Source organism: Crotalus tigris, unplaced genomic scaffold, assembly GCF_016545835.1.
Source record: "Crotalus tigris isolate CLP2741 ecotype Arizona unplaced genomic scaffold, ASM1654583v1 scf7180000020145.1122116, whole genome shotgun sequence".
Taxonomy (NCBI): Eukaryota; Metazoa; Chordata; class Lepidosauria; order Squamata; family Viperidae; genus Crotalus; species Crotalus tigris.
The window spans coordinates 741,447-765,291 of NW_024097874.1; the positions used below are offsets into that span (position 1 = coordinate 741,447).

The 23,845-nt window shown below is 42.5% G+C and overlaps 1 pseudogene; it reads left to right on the top strand.

Annotated features, from left to right (window-relative positions):
- The first annotated feature begins 324 nt into the window (after positions 1-324).
- Positions 325-23,845, top strand: part of LOC120318240 — a 32,863-nt pseudogene continuing 9,342 nt past the window's right edge.

Sequence of the window (23,845 nt, forward strand, 5' to 3'; positions counted from 1 at the left end):
ATAACCCTCACATTATACACTCTGCTTGCTGCCTCTGTGGCCTGTTTCACACATATATTGCCGTGGTGGCAAAACCTATGGCATGTGTGCCATTGGTGGTGCGCAGAGCCCTCTCTGTCGGCACGTGTGCCATCGCCTCAGTCCTAGGCTTTCAGCTGGGTTTTATAAAACCTTTTCGCTTTAGGCCTCCATCATCATGTGCAAAAAAACCAACAGGTTCAATCAATCAATTTCAACTTTTTCCGGGGAAAAAAAAAAGATGTCGCAAAGTTGGAATTGATTGATTGAACTTTTTAGTCCCACCCAGTCTGTTGTTAGCACTGCAGCCACACCCACCCAATGGGCCATGCCCACCTGGCACCTGACTAGAAATAAGTAGGTTTTGGGTTGCAGTTTGGACACTCGGTCTCTAAAAGGTTCGCCAACACTCCTCTATTTATTGGGCATGACAGGCCACTGTGGTACTTGCATTGTTTCATCAAATAACTTCTCTATTTCTTTTGCAGTCAGTTTGCATGTCAAAGGTGGCTCATATATGCTTTCAGACCAGTCAATTAGCTCCACCAGAGTGGATGCTCTGGCATTGATTAAAGGCGTTTTTCTTGCACATACAGAAAAATTTCTCAGCACGTCATCGTCTTTACCCCTCAAGCCAATGAACTTTTGCACACCAACTCTCCTCTCTTGAATGTCATCTGAACACAAGAGTGTCTGGATTATCATTTCACTGAAAGCGCACTATGCTGAGTGCTGAATGGGTGGCAAAACAGCATTACTACACCCTTTTGCAGTCTTGACTAGCTGCAGTGGAACAACGTATGATGTGGGTCTTCAATCTAGGAATGTTTTTTCTTTGATGTTGAACTAAGCAAGGGTAGTAGATGCCAATGATGTATTCCACTATCATTCTTAGGTTTGGGAGAATTTTGTCTTTAAAGCCAAGTTTTGAAACCCATATTCGACAAAGCTTGTTTGTCAACCAGCGTGAATGGCTTAAGAGGGCAATTTCCAGAAGAACCAGGTCTGTGGGAAGTTCTCCTGTCCTTATTGCCTGTGTGATCCATATGCTTGATCAGTAGAGAGATCCTTTGCCACAGGGCTTGTCAACCTTTTCAGAGATTTCACCACTTTTAGGATATGGCAATATTCGAGTACCAGCAGTTGCCTGGCAGGTGGGCGTGGCCTGCTTGACCCCACTCACTGGACACAACTGACTCAAGACAGTTGGATCGGAATGGAACACTGGCTAACTCGATGTGGGGACACCAACAAACTCCTCGCCTCCCCACAAAATGCTAGCACCCAAGCGCATGCGGGTGCACACACACACACACTGAATTCCAGGTTTGGGGACTTGTATCCGCAGAGGAAGGAGAGGGCCTTCTCCCCAAGCCCAGGCATGATTGGCAGTTTGCTAGCTCAGATGTAGATAAAAGTCTCCCTTAAGTGTGCTGTTACATTTGGAGTTCTATCAGCTCCATCTGGATGTTTACAGGTGCTTTCTCCACGTCAAGTGCAAATGGATTACTGAGCAGTCTAAAATGGAATTTCTGTGCTTCAAAGTCAACCAAGCGACTTGAAGTGTGCTCAGTTTATCAGCAAAAGGAGCATCTGAGAACATAGCGGTGGAGACCTGGTTTATGATTGGCAAAGGAAAGTGACTCAACTTTCCTTGCTGCATCTGAGTCTTCCACAGTCGCAGCTTAGCTTGAAATGCTTTCACTGCATCATACATGTTTGTGATCACACAGTCCTGTCCCTGAAGCTGAAGATTTAACGCAGTGAGATACTTAGTTATGTTGCACAGAAAAGCTAATTCATACAGCCAGTTTTCATCTCGCAGAACTGTGAATTTTCCTTTACTTTCAATGAACTGATAGATTTCCATGCGCAACTCAAAAAATCTATTGAGCATTTTTTCTTGACTTAGCCATCGCACCTCTGTTTGATAGGGCAGATCTCCAAGTTCAGAATGTGTTTTCTCAAGACTTAAATTGACGGTGATTTAAACGTTTGGCTCTTATAAAGTTAACTGTGTTACAGTGCTCGTTGCATGTTCCACCTTCAGGGCTTCGCCGCATAGTGTTTGCTGATGTATGATATATGATGATATGCTGTCAGCTCACCTGTGCAATTCTTGCTCTTCATCTTCTCTTGCATCCTTCCCACTAATCCACTCTTTCCCTTGCACATCGAAGTGCTCAATCTATTGTCAGTCTCATAAATTTGTCCCAGGGCAGTTCCATGTCATTTAAGCATTTATATACTGCTTCAAATATGTCTTTTCCTGTGATAATGCCATGCATTGATTTTATATCGAAAATTTCCTCTGTAAGGCATAAACTTGAGTCCACTCCATGGATGAAGACTGTCAGCTGTGCCATGTCAATGATGTGATTTGAAAATGCAGCTGTAACAGTGGAACTTTATTCTCCTAATCTTCGTTTTTCCATGATGGTATCTTGTTTTTGAGGTAAAAATGTTACAAAAGATCCACAAGTTTGAGCTTTCTCTCCATTTTGAAACTACTTTTGATCACTCTTTTTTCACGGGATCTTTTCTTCAGGATTATTCTCATTATTACAGGCTGTCTTTGATGTTTCCAAGTCTCCCTGGCTGCCCAGAGGCATGCATTTGAAAAGGCAGTTGTAAGAAGTGAACTCCCTAAAGAAAAATCAATACAAATCTTAATTCCCCTCAACCTGTCCCTTTCCTCTTTGTGTCTCTGTCAGGCCCCTGATCTCCCCTCACTTCAGGGCTGAGTTTGCCATCAGCCACAAGACACAAGCTGGGTTTCACGGAGAGACTCCCGTTTCTTGTCCTTTTTGACAGAAAAGCTGCTCTCGAGGAAAGTGATTTTTGAATCTCCACAGAGATTTTTCTCAGTGTTCATAAGATCACAGATGGTTCTTAGACATTAAAAAGAGAAAAATCTAGAAACTGCCGCCCGCTGGAGACACCACTTCCTTTCTAGATAGGCAATGTTAAAGGGAACCTATCTTTCGACTCCTAATGCCCATCATCCCAGACCCCCATGGGACATGATATCCTGCGCCGTTGTAGGGTCCTCTGGCAATGCGCACAGGATCCACTAGGGGGCTCCCTCGATAGCCGTTGGAAGAGCAGGGCAGTTCCTTCCTGGCCCCCCACTCCCCGCATTGCAAGAAAACTGAACATGCGCCCTCTGCCTCTTTCCCAAGTCCAGAGGGATCCGCGCTTCCCGAGTGTCCGATTTTGCTCCCCCCCCCGCCTCGCTGCGTGCCTTTGGGTGAGGATTTCAAGGAAGGGGAGAGGTTGTAGGGAAGTCTTGCACGGATCGTGATTCAGACGTGACTCGGGGTTCATTGATGCGGGAGAGGTTTTTCTCCCGCGCTGGAGGCGGCCATGGAGACCTGCAAAGCTTCTTCAGGCTTGGAGTCGTGGGAAGGGAGGGGGAGCCACTGGTCCCATGTTCCTCTGCCACTTCTGTGCATGCACGGGCCGGGCAGGGGAGAAAGCAAAGCTTCGGACCCTTCGCGTTGCCCCTAGGGGGAAAAAAAAATCAGAGTCGCAGAAAAGGGGGAGCCATTTACACCCCCAACCCCCTATTTCGATGGGAAAACCTCTGCATGGGAGGGAGAGGAGGAGAGGTCGGCTTTGCAAAACAGATCTGTGCCTACAAGTCAATCCTAGACAATTTCCTGCAAATGTCTTGGCCCCGTTTTCAGAAAGGGATTCCCTCGCCTCTCCCTCCCTACGCAGAGAGAAACGATCTATCTAAGTCTCTCCTGCTGGCTTTGCATGCAAGGCTGGGACTCCGTGTGGAAGGAGTTGGGTGCAAGGACTGAAACTCAGTTACCTGCTTTCCCGCCTTTCCCCGCTATCCCCAGCTGGCTCTGCCGCGGGGTAAATAAGGAAGATGTTGGAGGAGGGAGATGTGCCTGGAGCTGAGTTGCATCATTCACACTGTGCCCGATTAGGCCCGTGTTTTTGTCAAACTTGGCCTTTTTTAGGCCTGGGTGTTGAAATCCATTGTTGATTTATGTACTTACTAAATGGATTTAGAGAGGCCCTGATTAATAATAATAATAGTAATAATAATAATAAAGTCGGAAGGGACCTTGGAGGTCATCTAGTCATTTCAGACAAATGGCTGCCCAGTCTCTTCTTAAAAACTTCCAGTGTTGGAGCATACACAGATTCTGAAGGCAGGTTTTCCCACTGATTAATTGTTCTAACTGTCAGGAATTTGTCCTTCGTTCTAGGTTGCTTCTCTCTTTGGTTAGTTTCCATTCATTGCTTCTTGTCCTGCCTTCAGGCACTTTGGAAAATAGCTTCTTTGTGGCAACCCCTGAGATACTGGAACACTGCTGTCTTGTCCCCCCTTGTCCTTCATTAAACTAGACGTATCCAATTCCAGCAACTGTTCCTTATATGTTTTAGCCTCTAGTCCCCTGAATATCTTTGTTGCTTTTCTCTGTACTCTTTCTACAGTCTCAACATCTTTTTTACATTGTGGTGACCAAAACTGGATGCAGTATTCCAAGTGTGGCCTTACCAAGGCATTGTAAAGTGGTATTAACACTTCACGTGATCTTGATTCTATCCCTCTGTTAATACAGCCTAGCACTGTGTTGGCTTTTTTGGCAGCTGCAGCACATTGCTGGCTCATATTTAAGTGATTGTCCACTAGGACTCAGATGCCTCTCACAGTTACTATTATTGAGCAAAAATAGTACAATATAGTACACCTATATTGTATTTGTGCATTTGGTTTTTCTTGCCTAAATGTAGAACCTTACTTTTTCACCATTGAATTTCATTTTGTTAGATAGTGCCCAATGTTCAAGTCTGCCAAGATCCTTCTGTATTTTAAGCCTGTCTTCTGGAGTGTTGGCTATTCCTGCCAGCTTGGTGTCGTCTGCAAATTTTATGAGTTCCCCATGTATCCCTTCATCCAAATCATTGATGAAGATGTTGAAGAGCACTGGGCTCAGAACAGAGCCCTGGGGCACCCCACTACACACTTCCCTCCATGTAGATGCAGTTCCATTGAGGACCACTCGCTGAGTACGCCCGATCAGCCAGCTACGGATCCATCTGGTGGTAATGCTGTCTAACCCACATTTTTCTATCTTATCAGGTAGTAGGTTGTGGTCTACTTTATCAAATGCCTTACTGAAGTCCAAGTAAATTATATCCACAGCATTCCTCTGGTCCACTAATTTTGTCACCTGGTCAAAGAATGCAATTTGGATTGTGTAAATGGTTGTTAACTTTCTCTGCAGCCAAAGAAATGATGACATGATATGATACAATTAATTTATACTCCAGTCTTTGGCATGAAAGCCTTGAGCCCATTCCCCCCTCCCTCCTAGGCCAATCTACTTCACAGGGTTGTTGTGGGGAAAATAGTAAGAAAGGGCATGATGTATATAATCTCTGCCTAGAGTAATTTATAAAAATAATATAGAAGATATAAAAATTAAACTTTAATAACTAGGAAGTAGAAATCCCAAACATATTTAGATGTATTTTTTCAATATTTTGATACACATTCATCCTGAAGGGTTCTCTGCAATTTTCCCCATATGTAGAGAGATCAAGCTATCTAATGATATTTTCCCTCCTTCCCAAATTCATCCAAATTTTTACTTTGATTTTTTCCTTTCCTTTCCTTTCCTTTCTTTTCCTAGATAAGGGTGCTCAAAAGTTTGATTAATCACCCTAATAAACACCCTAAGTTATTTATTTTCCATTTCAGGTATGTAAGCTGGAAATCTTTCCTAACTACATTTTCTGGAATCTTGAGTATCTTGTCTGGGAATAGAGCTGAATGCCTTGGAAAATTTGGCCAGACCTCTTGTGAACAGAAAGACCTGTGCAGATCCATAAGTCCGTTTTGAAGCTGGATTAGAGACCAGAGAGAAGATGGAGGGACAACGCTCAGCAGACGCAGAAGTTAGAAAAGGCCCTGCAGCTGCTCAGTCTTGGAGCTGTGGGAAGAATGGGGCAATTCCTGGGCAGAAGAGCCAAGAAGAGGAAGCCAACAGTTCAGAGGTCCAATGCTGTCACTTCAGAAAAGTGCAGTTCCAGGAGGGGAGGGGTCCCCGAGATCTTTGCACTCAGCTTCACTGCCTTTGTCGTCAGTGGCTGCAACCAGAAAGACACACAAAGGCCCAGATGCTGGACCTTGTGCTTCTGGAGCAGTTCCTGGCTGTCCTTCCCCCAGAGATGGCAAAATGGGTGCGGGAGTGTGGAGTAGAGACCAGTTCCCAGGCGGTGGCCCTGGCCGAAGGCTTCTTGCTGAACGTGGATGTGAAAAAGATGCAAGAAGAGTTGCAGGTATGAGAATGTAACCATAGCTGCTCTAAAGAGGATCTCTCTGAATTTGTCAGTTCCTTTCTGGGTTTATTAACTCCTAAAGCGAGTTCTATTCTTTCAGAGGATGTATTTGAGGCAATTCTTCCATTTTTTTCCCGAGTTTCAGCAATGGACATTGGGGTCTGCTAGTTTGAAGGTGCAGTATGGTAATTCATTTCTTTCTCTGTGTTCCTTCTTTGTTTCTTGTATCACATCATGTCTAGAAACCTTTGGAAGCTATGGCCGAGTATCCCAAGGGGAGGAAAGATTCATTCAAATCTTCTCAAGAGCTCCTGTTCAGGGAGACCGTACATAAATATCAGAATGAAGACACTATGCCAGGTAACAAAAGCTCTTTCTGTGCGATGTGAGATTTCAGTTGATCCTTTTGCTCCTGTTGATTGGAATCTCTTTCTCTTCAACAAATCTGCTTCTGCCATTTTTCTCTTACAGATAGTAGGAAGCTGCCCTTGGAAGTTTTAGAATCATCTCCTCTTTGTAGTGGAGCTGAAGGATTGGCTGAACCGCTGCTTCAGGTAAGGAGGAGTAAGATTGGAAAAGGTCCATGAGTCTTGGATGGATTTCATTCTGCTCTAGAGTATAATTCAATAAGAATGGCTTATAATACCATTACAAAAAATATAGACATTTTTGCCTTTTGAAAAGCATCTTTGGGACAGCCGTGACCTGGTGATTGAGACTCTCCATAGACATGTTGTTGTTGTTAGTTGCAAAGTCGTGTCTGACCCATCGCGACCCCATGGACAATGTTCCACCAGGCCTTCCTGTCCTCTACCATCTTCTGGAGTCCATTTAAGCTCGCGCCTACTGCTTCAGTGACTCCATCCAGCCACCTCATTCTCTGTCGTCCTCTTCTTCTATTGCCCTCAATCTTTCCCAGCATTAGGCTCTTCTCCAGGGAGTCCTTCCTTCTCATTAGGAGGCCATAGTTATATATAATACTATTAGAAGCTCTTACAACACCTTCCTGAATGTTTGGAGTTGGGGTACATTTGTCCCTTAGTGGATAAAGTAAACCATTGGTAAAAATGTCAGCAGCCATTTGTCTGAAATGGTACAGGGTTTCCTGCCTGAGCAGGGGGTTGGACTAGATGACCTCCAAGGTCCCTTCCAACTTATTATTATTATTATTATTATTATTATTATTATTATTATTATTATTATTATTATTGATCATCGCACAATCAGCCAGATGTTCAGACTGGATTTGGCATTTTGTCTACCTATCGAGTCCTTACCCAGGACCTGGGATAGGCAGATGTGGATGTTTGATGGTATTACAGATATCGTCGCAGGATGGAAGCAGTTCCTAATAAGGCCGCCTTTTGCAATTGACTAATAGCGAATTTGTCAATGCCAATGGTGTTCAAGTGGTGCTCAGTTGTTTTGGGATTGCACCCAAGGAGCCTATGACTATTGGTACTACCCTTGCTTGCTTTTGCCACAGTCTTTCTATTTCTATTTGTAGGTCTTTGTATTTTGTTATCTTCTCCAGTTCTTTCTCTTCTATTCTGCTGTCTCCAGGCACTGCCACGTCCACTATCCAGACTTTTTTGTCTTTCTTATCGACAATTGTTAAGTCTGGGGTGTTATGTTGCAGGTGCTTGTCTGTTTGAATTCTGAAGTCCCAGAGCAGTTTAATTTTATCATTTTCTATGACTTTCTCTATTTTATGATCCCACCAGTTTTTGCTTACAGGCAAATGATATTTTTTGCAGATTTTCCAATGCACGATTGTTGCTACTTTGTCATGCCGCTTATTATTATTATTATTATTATTATTATTATTATTATTACTACTACTACTACTACTACTACTACTACTACTACTATTATAGTATTTTGCTCTGCCCAACCTAGGAAGAATTGGAGTCACTGATAACTAGTGGATTTAAAATCCAACTATCAATTGACCAAGAAATCTATTTTAGTTGGCTGCACTGAAAGTCACTGAAAAGCTTGATCAAACCTGATTTAGTTGTGCCGTCAACCCAAAGCGGTGAGATCTTTTCTGAATTCTGCAGAAGATGCCCATTTCGTTCATTGTACCTCTTTCCTAGAATTAATGGAAGAAATTTATCATGTTATTCTGGGGATTATCTGTTCATTGGGAAACTTGTTTCCTTGTTCAGGATGTTGTGTCTTTTGAGGAAGTGGCTGTGTATTTCTCCAAGGAGGAGTGGTCTCAACTGGATGCTGACCAAAAGGTGCTCCACAAAGAAGTCATGCTGGAGAATTCCAGGAATCTGGCTTCTCTGGGTAAGAACTCCTGTCTGTGCTCAGAAGCGTAGAGAAGGTGCTTAAATGTTATTTCTGATTTTAAAAAAATCACTTATTTATTTACAGTGTGTTCAGAAAATATTCTGACCTCCTTCACTTTTGTCAGTTTTGTTATGCTGCAGCTTGATTCTACAGTTGTTGAAATTCAATTTTTTTTCTCATTAATTTATACTCAGTACCCTATAATGACAAAATGAAAACAATGTGGGAAATGTCTGTGTTGTTGTTAGTTGCGAAGTCGTGTCCGACCCATTGTGACCCCATGGACAATGTTCCTCCAGGCCTTCCTGTCCTCTGCCATCTTCTGGAGTCTATTTAAGCTCCCGCCTAGTGCTTCAGTGACTCCATCCAGCCATCTCCTTCTCTGTCGTCCCATTCTTCTATTACCCTCAGTCTTTCCCAACATTGGGCTCTTCTCCAGGGAGTCCTTCCTTCTCATTAGGTGGCCAAAGTACTTGAGTTTCAGCTTCAGGATCTGACCTTCTAAAAGAGCAGTCAGGGTTGATCTCCTCTAGGACTGACCAGTTTGATCGCCTTGCAGTCCAGGGGACTCGCAGGGGTCTTCTCCAGCACCATAGTTCAAAGGCCTCAATGTCTGTAAGTTTATTAAAAAGAAAAAAAAATGAAATATAATGCGACAAGCTTTGCACAACTGGATTGTAGAACGGGATGACTCGACATCGCTAACTTGATGCGGCCAGCTGGGAGAGGCCTTGCCACCAAGTCTGCCAACTTGGTGCGGCCATTTTTTTTTTGCAAGACATCTGAACCCTGGAAAGTTGCTGCGGGGAGAACTGGCGGCAGGCGCCAGATGGAGAGCCGTGTGAGTGAGCGAGCTGTCAGAGGGGAGTGGCGATGGCTGTGCCGCTGGATGGAGAGCCGGGCGGGAGGGCGAGCGAACAGGCTGTGAGGTGGTAGGTTGGCTCCGCCCTGAACACTGAACTGGTAGTTTGGCTGCAGCGGGGGATGGGGTGGAAAGCTGGGGGGGGGGGGCTTTCTGTTTTGACACCTCCTGCCGATGACTCCATGCTTTGGGCTGCACTGGATAGGAAGTGAGGGAGCAGGCTGTCTGAGGGCATAGCGGTGGCGACACCAGGCTTCTCATTTCGATCCCCTCACCACCCCTGTTTTCTCTGTGCCTGGGCTCTGGACCGAACCTAAACAGGCAGTTTGACTGTGGTCAAACTTTTTTAAAGCACCGCTGTGGCTTTGCAAGGTTTTTTTTTTTTTTTGCACAATTTTTTTAAAAATGTGGCGACTCTGCCAGGTTTTTTTTCCTGTGTTGCGAAGCGCTGCGGCTCTGCCAGTTTGTTTTTTTTATTTTATTAAAAGTTTTACAAATTACAATATAAACCCACCCATCCCCTCCCCCCCTCCCCCAGTTCCCAGAGCTGATTACAGGATAACAAATAAACAAACATAATCTAGCTAACATAAACCAACTAAGCTATCAATCAAAACCATAATACACTTTAACTCCTTCTCAAAACAAATATTAACAAATTAAGACAACAATAATAATACAATTAATACTATTAATAATTATCTAAAATCTATTCAAAAGCAAGATAATACTTTTCAGTTTAATACTTCTTCTGAATATAATCAATCCATCTTCTCCAAACCATAATATATCTTTCTTGTGAATGATCCTTCAAATAGGCAGAGATTTTCGCCATTTCTGCTAAATTAGACACTTTAAGTATCCATTCTTCCAAAGTAGGCAATAAGTTTTTCTTCCAATATTGCCCCACCAATAATCTTGCAGCAGTTATAAGGTTCAACATCAAATTAGTTTCTTTAACATCCAAATCTACAATAATACCCAACAAAAATAATTACGGAGTAAACTTTTTATCTTTTTCTTAAAAATCTTTTGAATATTCCACCAAATCTTAATCCAAAAAGCTTTAATATCTTTACAAGTCCACCAAATATGAAAATAAGTTGCATCTAAATTTCCACATCTCCAACATTTGGGCTGTAAATTCGGATACATGCGGGACAACTTTTGGGGATCCAAATGCCATCTATAAAACATTTTATAAAAATTTTCTCTTAAATTTTGTGCTTGAGTAAATTTTACATTTCTAACCCAGATTGTCTCCCATGTATCCAGTAAAATTGGCTCTTGGATATTTTGCGCCCATTTGATCATACATCTGCCATTTATTTTTTAAAGCACCGTGATCTGCCAGGTTTTTTTTCTCTGTGCTGTGGCTCTGCAAGTTTTATTTTTTAAAGTGCCATCGCTCTTCAACTTTTGTTTTTTTTAAAAGTGCTGCTCTATGAGTTTGTTTTTTTTTACTCCGCTGGGGCTGCTCTACAAATAATGGGATGATGATGTCGTTTAAAAAAAAACAACTCAAGAGCCGTGGCACTTCGCAGCATGAAAATATAACACTTGCAAATCCACAGATCTTTAAAAAAACTACTGTGTTTTCCCCAAAATAAGACCAGGTTTTGTTTTGTTTTTTGCTTCCAAAAGAGGCACCAAGTCTTATTTTTGGGTGTGTTTGTGTGTGTTACTCACCTCCAGCACCGACAACCCCGCCCAGCAGGTCCACTTCTTCTGGGGCCGAAAGAGCAGCTTCATTCTGCAGCTACATTCCGGCCTGCATTTTGCAGTCAGGCCTTTCGGGAAGGCCTATGCAGCTGAGTACCGAGCTATGGATTCAATCCATAGTTGGTTCTCGGCTGCAGAGGTCTTGCAGAACCGAGCTATGGATTGAATCCATAACTCGGTTCTTGGCTGCAGTGGTCTTCTGGAAAAGGCCTGTGACTAATAAATGCAGGCCTGGCTGCAGAAGACGCCACAAAAGAAGTGGGCCAGCGAGGAGAGGCTGGCTGCAAGATAAGTGGGTGCGGGACACGAGGGGCAAATCCGTATCCCTACCCCCGCTCTAGCTTGATTTTTAAGTGTGTGCCTCACCCCAAAACTAGGGCTTATTTTTGGAGTAGGGCTTATATTAGGCCCACCCCCAAAAATCAAGCTAGGGCTTATTTTTGGGGTAGGCCTTGCTTTCAGGGAAACACGGCAGAGCTGTGGCACTTTGCAGCACAGAAAAACTGACAGAGCCATGGCACTTTAAAAAAAATGACCCCCCCCAAAAAAACATTGCAAAGCCATGGCAGGGGCACTTTGAAAATATTTGCCCTGCATATTGCCACAGCCTAACTGCCCGTTTGGGTTCAATCTGAAGACAAGGCACAGAGGCAATGGTGATGGGGTCAAAATGGGAAGTGTCTGTCTGGCGCCGCTGATGCTCTGCCCTCTAATAGCCTGCTTGCTTGCTTCCCATCCAGAGAAGCCAAAAGGCGCAGAGGGACCAGTGGGAGGTGTCAAAATAGGAAGCCAACCTACTGCCGCCGCCCGCTGACATCCTATTCATTCATCCTCCTGCCTGGCTCTTCATCCAGTGCCCTACCCATTGCCACTCCCCTCTGACAGCATACTCACTTGGTCACCCACTCTCTCATCCATCCCTCCATCTGGTGCCTGCAGCGGGTTCTCCCCGCAGCGACTTTCCGGTGTTCAGATGTCCTGCAAAGAAATGGCAGCACTGAGTTGGCAGAGGAGACTTGGCAGTGGCAAGAAGGTCGCTGCCAGTTGGCCACTTCAAATTAGCAACGTGGAGTCGTCATAGACTGCCTGGATTGGAGGCTTTTCTGCCATTCTTCCTTGCAAATCCTCTCCAACTCATATCATATCAACTCATATCATCGGTGGATAGCCATTTCCAGGTCCCTCCAGGAAGTTCAATAAGGTTCAAGTCAGGGCCCTGGCTGGGCTACTCTAGGACATTTGCGGAGTTGTCCCTAGGCCACTCCTGTGTTGTCTTGGCTGTGCGCTTTATGATAGTGGACATGTTGGAAAGTGAACTTTCAGCCCAGTCTCAGGTCCTGAGTGCTGTGGAACAGGTTTTCATTGAGGCTATCCCTGTATGTTGTGCCATTCATCTTTCCCTCAACCCTGACCAGTCTTCCAGTCCCCCCCTGCTGCTAAGAAACATCTCCCCCAGCATGATGCTGCCACCACCATGTTTCACTGTTCAGATAATATTGGGCAGGTATGAGCGGTTTCCTCTAGATCGGGGTAGGCAACCTTGCCTTTTATGACTCGTGGACTTCAACTCCCAGAAGTCCTGAGCCAGCCATGCTGAGGGGAAAGGGAGAGGTTTCCAAGCTGAGTCATGCTGGCTCAGGAATTCTAAGAGTTGAAGTCTACCAGTCATGAGGGGGCCATAGTTCCATCATGCTGGCTCAGGAATTCTAGGAGTTGAAGTCCGCAAGTTATGAAGGGACCATAGTTCCCCCATGCTGGCTCAAGAATTCTGGGAGCTGAAGTCCACGAGTCATAAAAGAGCCAAAGTTGTCTACCCCTGCACTAGATAGAACATTTAGAATTGAGGCCAAAGAGTTCAATCTTGGTTTTATCAGATCAGAGAATCTTGTTCCTCACAGTCTGAGAGTCCTTCGGGTGCATTTTGCAAACTCCAAGCGGGCTTTCGTGTGTTTTGCACTGAGGAGAGGCTTCCGTCTAGCTAGTCACTCGGCCATAAAGCCCAGATTGGTGGAGGCTGCATTGATGGTTGTTGTTCTGGAACTCTGTCCCACCTCCACACAGGATCTCTGGAGCTCAGTCAGAGTGACCATCAGGTTATTGGTCACTTCTCTTATTAAGGCCTTCCGATTGCTCATTTTGACAGGGTGGCCAACTTAGAATTATGGAGGCCACTCTGCTCCTAGGGACCTTCAGTGCAGCAGAAATTTTATTGTAGCCTTTATTGTTGCAACAATCCTTTCTCTGAGCTCTGAGGCAGTTCCTTTGACCTCATGGCTTTTGCTCTGCTACAGTACGCATTGTCAGCTGTGAGGCTTTCTATAGAGAGGTATGTACCTTTCCAAATCATCTCCAATCAGTTTAATTTACCACAAGTGGACTCCAATCAAGGTGTAGAAAGATGTCAGCCACGATCAAGAGAAATGGGAGGCACTTGAGCTAAATTTCAGGTGTTGTTAACAGAGGCTCTGAATACTTATGCCAATGTGATATTTCAGTTTTTTATTTTTAATACATTGACATTTCCAAAACTCTGTTTTCACTTTGTCATTATTGGGTACTGAGATTAATGAGAAAAAAGTGAATGTCAACAAGTATAAATTTAGGCTGCAGTATAACAAAATTGACAGAGGTGACGGGGTCTGAATACATTCTGAATGCAGTGTACATACTCAATCATAAAGGCAGCGTACATACTCAATATTACTTCCTCCTGCTGTTTTCCCTACAACAACAACCCTGTGACATGGGTTGAAGTAAGAGACTGGTCCAAAATCATCCAGCCAGCATGTCATGGTTCCGACAGGTGAAACTCTTCAAAGAACTTCGAGGCATTGTTTCCCTTAAGGAATCTTTATTTGAGTAGCATAACTTCGGCACTTGCATAGTGAAAGCCAAAATCTGAATTCTCCTCCCCTGAGCACATAGTATCAAAGCCCAATTCCCTCCTCTAATTCACAGTCATAAATCACATCCCCCAATTAATTTGAAATGCAGGCTCTCCCTCCAGTTCCGCAGCCCGCCAATTCTTATCATCTCTTATTTCAATAATCTTGGTTCACACACTAGTTACAGTATTGTTATGTCTAACTAAACTCCCATGCACATTCCTCCCCCCGCCCCAGTATCATCTAATTCTAACTCTAATTCTAAGAATAAAGCACAAGAAGAAAAATGGTTGTCCATATGTTGTCAGAGCAAAAACATCCGATGTTAGCAGCATTGACACAACATTCATATCTAAAGCAGAACTAGTGCTCACAGTCACCTAGTTTCTAGCCTGGCGAGTATGTCGCTGCCCCAGCATGATACAGTGTCCAATGCACTTCTGGAGTTTGTGGCCCCCTGGAATGGTCCCAGGTCAAAGGTTAGATCAGGCTTGTGTCTTAGGTTTGTTATGATGTGGTCTGATTCTGATATACGAGGATCAGTAGGGATATACTTGGAAATGAGTCTTTGCTATAATCTTAGTTGGAATTTTCCCTTTTGCCAATGAAACAGCCAAAGTATATTGATGATTCTTTGGCTAAATTTCAGAAGAAAAGGTTCGATTATTCCTCTATTCTTGCTACAGTTTTCTTTTTTCTTTTTCAAGGCTTTAATGGGCAACTGAATAAGAATTGCAAGAAGGAATACCAAGCGATCCACTCGAAAGAGGGAAAAGGGAAACTTGCGGATCGGATGCAACCAAAGAGGGATGAAACAAAGCAATCACAAAATGGAAGTAAAAAAAGCTTTACTCGGGTCAGTTGGCTTCCTAACCAAACGCTCATTGATACGGGAGAAAGACCGTATAAATGCGTAGAGTGTGGAAAGAGGTTTAATAAATCTGATCATCTCATTTCCCATAAAAAGACACATTCAGAAGGGAAACAATTTACCGGCAAGGAGTATGGAAAGACCTCTTATAATTACTCTCTTATAATCCATGAAAGGAATCAGAAAGGAGGACCTTATAAATGCTTGGAGTGTGGAAAGACCTTTACTCGTAGCAGTAATCTTAATTCCCACAAGAGAATCCACACAGGAGATAAACAGTATCAATGCATGGAATGTGGAAAGACCTTCTGTTACTCTCAGTCTCTCATAGTTCATCGAAGGAATCACAAAGGAGAAAGACCTTATAAATGCATGGAGTGTGGAAAGACCTTTACTCGTAGCAGTAATCTTAATTCCCACAAGAGGATCCACACAGGAGAGAAACCTTATCAATGCATGGAGTGCGGGAAGGGTTTTAGGAGGAGGAGTAATCTTGTCTCCCACAAGAGGATCCACACAGGAGAGAAGCCGTATCAATGTATGGAGTGTGAGAAGACCTTCTGTTATTCTAAGTCTCTTATAATCCATCAAAGGAATCACAAAGGAGAGAAACCTTATAAATGCATGGAGTGTGGAAAGACTTTTACTTGTAGCAGTAGTCTTAATTCTCACAAGTTGATCCACACAGGAGAGAAGCCGTACCGATGCATGGAGTGTGGAAAGGCCTTTCGTTATTCTAAGTCTCTTATATTCCATCAAAGGAATCACAATGGAGAAAGACCTTATAAGTGCATGGAATGTGGAAAGACCTTTACTTCCAATAGTGGTCTTAATTCCCACAAGAGGATCCATACAGGAGAGAAGCCATATCAATGCTTGGTGTGTGGAAAGGGTTTTAGGAAGAGGAGTAATCTTGCCTCCCATAATAGGATCCACATCGAACAGAAACTGTATGAATGCATGGAATGTGGAAAGACCTTCTGTTATAACAGCTCTCTTATAATCCATCAAAGGAGTCATAAAAGAGAAAGACCTTATAAATGCACGGAGTGTGGAAAGACCTTTACTCATAGCAGTAACCTTAATTCTCACCAGAAAATCCACACAGGAGAGAAGCCATATAAATGCATGGAATGTGGAAAAACCTTCATTCATAGCAGTTACCTTAATTCCCATAAGAGGATCCACACAGGAGAGAAGCCATATCAATGTGCGGACTGTGGAGAGGGCTTTAGGTGGAATTGTGATCTTACTTCCCATAAAAGGATCCATACAGGGGAGAATCCGTATCAATGCATGGAGTGTGAAAAGACCTTCTGTAATTATAAGTCTCTAAGAATCCATCAAAGGAATCACAAAGGAGTACGACCTTATAAATGTATGGCGTGTGGAAAGACCTTTACTCGTAGCAGTCATCTTAAATCCCACAAGAGGATCCACACAGGAGAGAAGCCATATCAGTGCTTGGAGTGTGGAAAGACCTTTACTTGTAGCAGTAGTCTTAATTCTCACAAGAGGATCCACACAGGAGAGAAGCCGTATCAATGCATGGAGTGTGGAAAGACCTTTAGTTTTAGCAGTCATCTTAATTGCCACAAGAGGAGCCACACAGGAGAGAAACCATATAAATGTGTGGAGTGTGGAGAGAGCTTTAGGTGGAATTCTAGTCTTACCTCCCATAAAAGGATCCACACAGGAGAGAATCCATATCAGTGTAGTGAGTGTGGGAAGAATTTTAGTGGGAGTCAAAGTCTGACCGTCCATAAAAGGATCCACACAGGTGAGAAACCATATAAATGCATGGAGTGCGGAAAGAGCTTTACTCATAGCAGTCATCTTAATTCCCATAACAGGATCCACACAGGAGAGAAGCCATATAAATGTGTGGAATGTGGACAGAGCTTTAGGTGGATTTCTGCTCTCACCAGCCATAAAAGGACCCACACAGGGGAGAAACCATATCAATGCATGGAGTGTGGAAAGACCTTCTGTTATAATCAATCTCTTATAAGACATCAAAGCAATCAGAAAGGAGAAAGATCTTATAAATGCATGGTGTGGAAAGACAGGACTTGAGAATCCACACAGGAGAGAAGCCATATAAATATGCAATGTGGAAAGGGCTTTAGAAAGAGTTCGATCTCACTTCTCATAAAAGGATGTAAACGGGGGGGGGGGGGAAACCCATAATTTATGCCTTTAGTTCAGCTGCAGGAAACTTGTTGCTTCCAGTGCAAAACCTTTAGAGAAGAGAAAGGCAGCTTCCAGGTTCTCTCATAGAAGCCCTTTAGAGCATCGGTCACCGATATTTCCGGCTCTGCAGACTAACGGCAGGGAGGGAGAGCGAACTGTTTCACACACGTGTTCGTCCTGGCATGGCTGGGGATCCCTGTTTTAGAGGAGCTGAGGATTTGATAATCTCAGCAAGAGGTGGCAACAAATGACTGATGGAAAACTAATTTCATCATGATGTAAAAAAGATGTTGAGACTCTAGAAAGAGTGCAGAGAAGAGCAACAAAGATGATTAGGGGACTGGAGGCTAAAGCATATAAGGAACGGTTGCTGGAATTGGATATGTCTAGTTTAATGAAGAGAAGGATGAGGGGTGACATGATAGCAGTGTTCCAGTATCTCAGGGGCTGCCCCAAAGAAGAGGGAGTCAAGCTATTTCCCAAGGCGCCTGAAGGCAGGACAAGAAGCAACGGATGTAAACTAAATCAAGGAGAGAAGCAATCTAGAACTAAGGAGAAACTTCCTGACAGTTAGAACTGGACAGCCATTTGTCCGAAATGGTATAGGGTTTCCGCCTGAGTAGGGGGTTGGACTAGATGGCCTCCAAGGTTCCTTCCAACTTTATCATTATTATTATTAATTTGCTGCTCTCTACATGGGGTTCCCTTGAAAAGTATCCAGAAGCTTCCATTCCTGCTGGAACTTCATTGGCTGCTTGTTTGCTTCTGGGGTCCAATTCAACATGCTGGTTGTCACTTTAAAGCCCTACATGACTTCGGATCAGATTATTTGAAGGACCCTATTCTCTCGGTTCTATCTACCCAACCTTCCAGAAAAGGTAGGCAAGGAATTCTGTGGGTTCCCTCTCCTCAGGAAGCATATCTAGTGGAAACAAGAAAGGCCTTCCCTGTGGTGTCTCCCTCCCTGTGGAACACCATCCCTGCAGAAATATGATGGCCCCCCACCTTACACTCTTTCACAAGACCCAATGAGCCTTGGAAACCCAGGTAGAATTCATCAAGTGACATGTAGACATAACATACCAAGAAAACATAAATACTTCACAGGAGGAGATATATAATATACTGCAACTAATTCAGACAACAATGACTTTAAGCCATAAAGAAATCCAAAATAACTTTGAAAATATAAATCAATCTATTTCTAAGTTAACTTTACAACAACAAAAATTCCCAGAAGACAACAAGAGAGAAGGAGCAGATAAAACAGATAAATGGATATAGAATTGAGAATGGAGAGTTAAAGATGGAACTTAACAAAACAAGGAAACATGATTTAATCCTAGTGGAAAAAAATTCACAAGAATTGGAAAAAACAACTTATCCCTTAAGACTACAAAATAAATCTGAGGACAAGAAAACAGATTGGGTAAAATGGACTGTAGAGATGTCAGGAACATTGGAGAGAAAGGAAATGATAAGAGAAACGGAGAGAGAAAAAGAAAAAGATTTTCAACAAACATGGAAAGGCAGAAGCCCCATACAAAGACACTTCACCTGATTTACTTTTTATAACTACAGCAACATTTACGAACATACGAAAAAACTTATTGATTCAGCAAAATGCATTAAGAAAGATACTGGGCAAAGGAAAAAGACTAAAGTGGAAAGTAAGAAAATAGATGATGGGACTTACCAGAGAGAATACTTAAAAAAGAAACGTTTGAATATGTTTAAAGAAATAGAAAAAATTTTGGAATATATATGTCATTCTAAGAGGGATGAATTCCCTAAATAATATAGTATGCTTTTTTCCCTTTTTTGTTCTCTTTCTTGATATGAGTAATATAAAAAAGTTGAAATGACTTAGATAAAGGAAATGTTTTAGATACTTAAATGTGATTGAATTTAAGAAAATTATAATGGATAAAAAATTTTTGAGTAAGAGTTAAAGGACTAGATGACTAGATGTATTAAATGGAATGTTTAAAGATTAACATATTTTAATTACGGTTAAAAAGAATAAGAATTTTAGGAAATAAATATATATTAGTTTAGAAGGGATATATACTTTATGTAGTATGTTAATTTTTATGTTTCTTTACTCTTGCTCTCCTTTTTTTCATTCTTTTATCTATTCCTTAAGAAATGTAAAAGTATGAGATGGTTCATATGGAAAAATAGAGTTAAATTTTTAAATATAGTTAATTTTTGAGAAAATCTTAACCAGTAAGAATACCTAGAATTTGGTGGGAGAAACAAATTAAAATAAGGATTGTAACAGGATCTATGCTAAGGCAACCAGAATGATTGGATAGAAAAGAAATATTATATTGATGTGATTATTATTTTTAGGAATATTGGGAAAAATTATAAATTTAATTGTTATCTATCAAAACAATAAGAATTGTATTAACTCAATGTTTTCAAAACAGGATATTTTGGGAAAACAGCAAATCAACTAAAACCATTATGTGGATTATGGATTATAGAAATCAATTGTTAATGATTGTTTTTCAAAGGTAATCCAGACAACACACTGTTCACCAATTATTAAGTGATTTATGTTTTTTTTAAAAAATCAAAATATATTACAAAAGAAAAAAGACCTGATTTTGCCAATGAGCCTTGGAAACCCAGAGTGGGATGGAACTTATCAAGTAACTTATTTGATTAACTGTAATTGCTGGTGGGGTGGGGTATTGCTTTTTACTGTTTTCTTGGACTGGACCTGATGATTTTTCTTTCTACACTATGGTATAACAAGGATTAGGAAAAAGTCTAAATTTCATTTAAATAAACTTAATTAAATATAACTGGCATGGTTATTCACAAGAAGTTATTACATTGTTTTATGTAAAAATATGTAAAAACCTATGTAAAAATATATGAAACTTTTCATTATAATTGTGGAGAACGATACTTCAGTCTTTCAGAGCATCAGGCTACTTTGAAAATATTTATTCAAATATTGTTCACTGATGGTTCTGGATCAATAGGGTGAAAGGGCAAGTTTTAGTTTTGTAATCATGTCATTTTTTTCATAATGGAAGACTGACAAGGTTCCTTCTCATATTGCCTGAATCATATTCCTTTTCAGCACTTAAATAAAATGTCATGTCTTTTTTTTTATGGATTTATTTTTCAGTATTTGCCTTCCTTCATTTTGTAATTCCACTTTTTCTCCAGGAACGTATGAGACTTTATCCCCCCAATCTTTATTTCTCTATCATGGTGCCTTTGCTTTGGGGTAAAATTTTTAAAAGATCCACAAGTCTGAGCTTTCTCCCCATTTTGGAATGAAGGGATTTTATTGTGCTTATGATTTTAGTATGTTTAAGTTTGACATTAGCATTTATTTTATATATAGTAACCAGTTTATATTGATACTTATAGTGTTATCATGTAATCATTGTTTTGTTATTTTGTAATCATTATTTTGTAGTTAATTGCTTGATCAGATGCTTTATATATATATATTTGAAAAGTAAGGGCTTCATGCTTTAGGTATAGGTGATTGCTTATATCAGTGGTTCTCAACCTGTGGATCGGGACCCCATTTGGGGTCGAACGAAGATTTCACGGGGGTCGCCAAACAATGCAGTCTGCCATTTTTTTCCCCTTTTCCTTAGCTGTGCGACTCCCTTTTATTCTATTGGCTTTTGAAAGCCAATAGAATAGACTCTCTTGAATAGAGTCTAATTCTATTGGCTTTCAAAAGCCAGTAGGAATTGTCCAGGCTGTCTCTGCCCTGCTGAGCCCACCAAAAATCCCATTCTGCAAATGGTGCTGCACCAGTTGAGTAGTCCTCGACTTACGACTGGTTGGGGGTTGTGGCATTAAAAAGGTTGAGAACCACTGGCTTATATGAAAAGAGCACAGTAAGGGGAGGGGGAAAGGAGTTACAGATGGAGCCTGGGTTGCTGTATATGAGTCATCATCTAAGAATTATTTTTTTGTGCCATCTTATGCCTAGAACCAAGACCTGACCTCTTTGTTCTGAAAAGGTATAAAAGGTGGAAGACATCTTTTCTGGTTGTTGCCTTCATCTCTCTACCAGCCACGAAGAGAGATGGGGTCACCCAACTCTCTTTTGATCAAAATAAAAGTTGTTTGCTTGCTGAAACCTCTGCTCAGGAGTTTCTTTGGCTCTTTTAAATTCCTGAGTAATGCTGGGGCCATTGTGAGGCTAAGTGGAAAACCTTACAGGAACTTTTGATGACTTTTTCATCAGAATCTTTTTCAGGATTATTTTCATTATTACACGCTGCTTCTTGGCACTTCCAACCATCCTTGGCTGCCCAGAGGTATGAATTTGAGAAGGCAGCTTTGATAATTGAACTCACTAAAGAAAAATCAATATAAATCTTAATTTTCCTCAACCTGTTGCTTTCCTCTCTGTGTCTCTGTCAGGACCCTGATCTCCCCTCACTTCAGGGCTGAGTTTGCCATCAGCCACAAGACACAAGCTGGGTTTCACAGAGAGGTTCCTGTTTCTTGTTTTTTGACCACCCTTCCATTTCTGACAAGATTTGGCTCGTTTTTGAGGCCTCTGGGAAATCCCAATAGCTGCTTTAGAGCAGTGGTTCTCAACCTTTTTAATGCCGTGACCCCCAACCGGTCGTAAGTCGAGGACTACTCAACCGGTCGTAAGTTGAGGACTACTCAACTGGTGTAGCGCCGTTTGTAGAATGGGACTTTTGGCGGGCTCAGCAGGGCAGAGACAGCCTGGACAATTCTTATTGGCTTTTGAAAGCCAATAGAATTAGACTCTATTCAAGAGAGTCTATTCTATTGGCTTTCAAAAGCCAATAGAATAAAAGGGAGTTTCACAGCTAAGGAAAAGGGGGAAAAAAATGGCAGACTGCGTTGTTTGGCGACCCCCGTGAAATGGTCGTTCGACCCCAAATGGGGTCCCGACCCACAGGTTGAGAACCACTGCTTTAAAGGAAAAAGTTTTTTGAGCCTCCACATAGATTTTCTCAGTGTCCACTGGCATTTCGCACAGGATCCACCAGGGGGCTCCCTCGGTAGCCGTTGGAAGAGCTGGGCAGGTCTCTCCCGCGCCCCCCCCCGCACTGCAAGAGAACTGAGCATGCGCCCTCTGCCTCTTTCCCAAATCAAGAGGGATGCGCGCTTCTCGAGTGTCCGGTTCTGTTTCTCCCCCCCCCTCGCTGCGAGCCTTTCGGTGAGGCTTTTTAGGGAGTCAAGAGGCTGCAGGGAAGTCTGGCACGGATCGCGATTCAGACGTGACTCGGGGTTCAGTGATGGGGACGGGCTTTTGTCCCGCGCTGGAGGCGGGCATGGAGACATGCAAAGCTTCTTCAAGCTTGGAATCGTGGGAATGGGGGGAGAGCCATTGGTCCCATGTTCCCCTGCCACCCCTGTGCATGCACTGGCCGGGCAGGGGAGAAAGCAAAGCTTCGGACCCTTCGCGTTGCTTCTAAGGGGAAAAAAATCAGAGTCGCAGAAAGGGGGGAGCCATTTACACACAAACCCCATTTCGACGGGAAAACCTCTGCCTGGGGAGAGGAGGGGAGGAGAGGTCGGTTTTGAAAAACAGAGATTTGTTCTTCCAAGTCAGTCTTGAATCCTGGAGAATTCCCTGCAAATGTCTTGGCCCCGTTTTCAGAAGGGCTTTCCCTCGCCTCCCCCTTCATAGACCGAGAGAAGTGACAGTCCCTCCAGCTGGCTTTGCATGGAAGGCTGCAAGGTAGGGAAGGAGTTGTGTCCCAGATGTGCAAGGACTGGAACTCGGTTTCTTGCTTTCCTGCTTTTCCCCACTATCCCCAGCTGGCTCAGCCGGCAGGTAAATAAGGAAGATGTTGCAGGGGGGAGGTGCGCCTGAGTCTCAAATGCATCATTCACACTATGTGCCGATTAAGCTCGTGTTTTTGTCAAGTTTGGGCCTTTTATAAAGCCAGGGAGTTGAAATCCGTTGTTGATTTATGTATTTACTAAATGGATTTAGAGAGCCCCTGCCTTGTGTGTCAATTGCTTATGTCCTGGGACCAGTTTATGATTCGGATTGTGCAAATGGCGGTTCTTAACTTTCTATGCAGCCGTAGAAATGACATTAAATTAAACTAAATTACAATTAGCCATACAGAGCCGTTTGGTTTAGTGATGAAAGCACCAGGCTTGAAACCAGGAGATTCAATTTCTAGTCCAACCTTTAATAATAATAATAATAATAATAATAATAATAATAATAATAATAATAATAATAATAATACATCTGCCTATCCCAGGTCCTGGGTAAGGACTCGATAGGTAGACAAAATGCCAAATCCAGTCTGAACATCTGGCTGACTGTGCAATGATCCATAATAATAATAATAATAATAATAATAATGATGATGATGATGATGATGATGATGATGATGTTGGAAGGGACCGTGGAGGTCATCTAGTCCAACCCCCCTGCTCAGGCAGAAACCCTACACCATTTCAGACGAATGGCTGTCCAGTCTCTTCTTTAAAACTTCCAGTTTTGGAGCATTCACCGCTTCTGGAGGCAGGTTGTTTCACTGATTAATTGTTCTAACTGTCAGGAAGTTTCTCCTTAGTTCTAGGTTGCTTCTCTCCTTGATTAGTTACCATCCGTTACCTCTTGTCCTGCCCTCAGGCGCTTTGGATTCCTTCTTCTCTGTGGCAGCCCCTGAGATATTGGAACACAGCTATCAT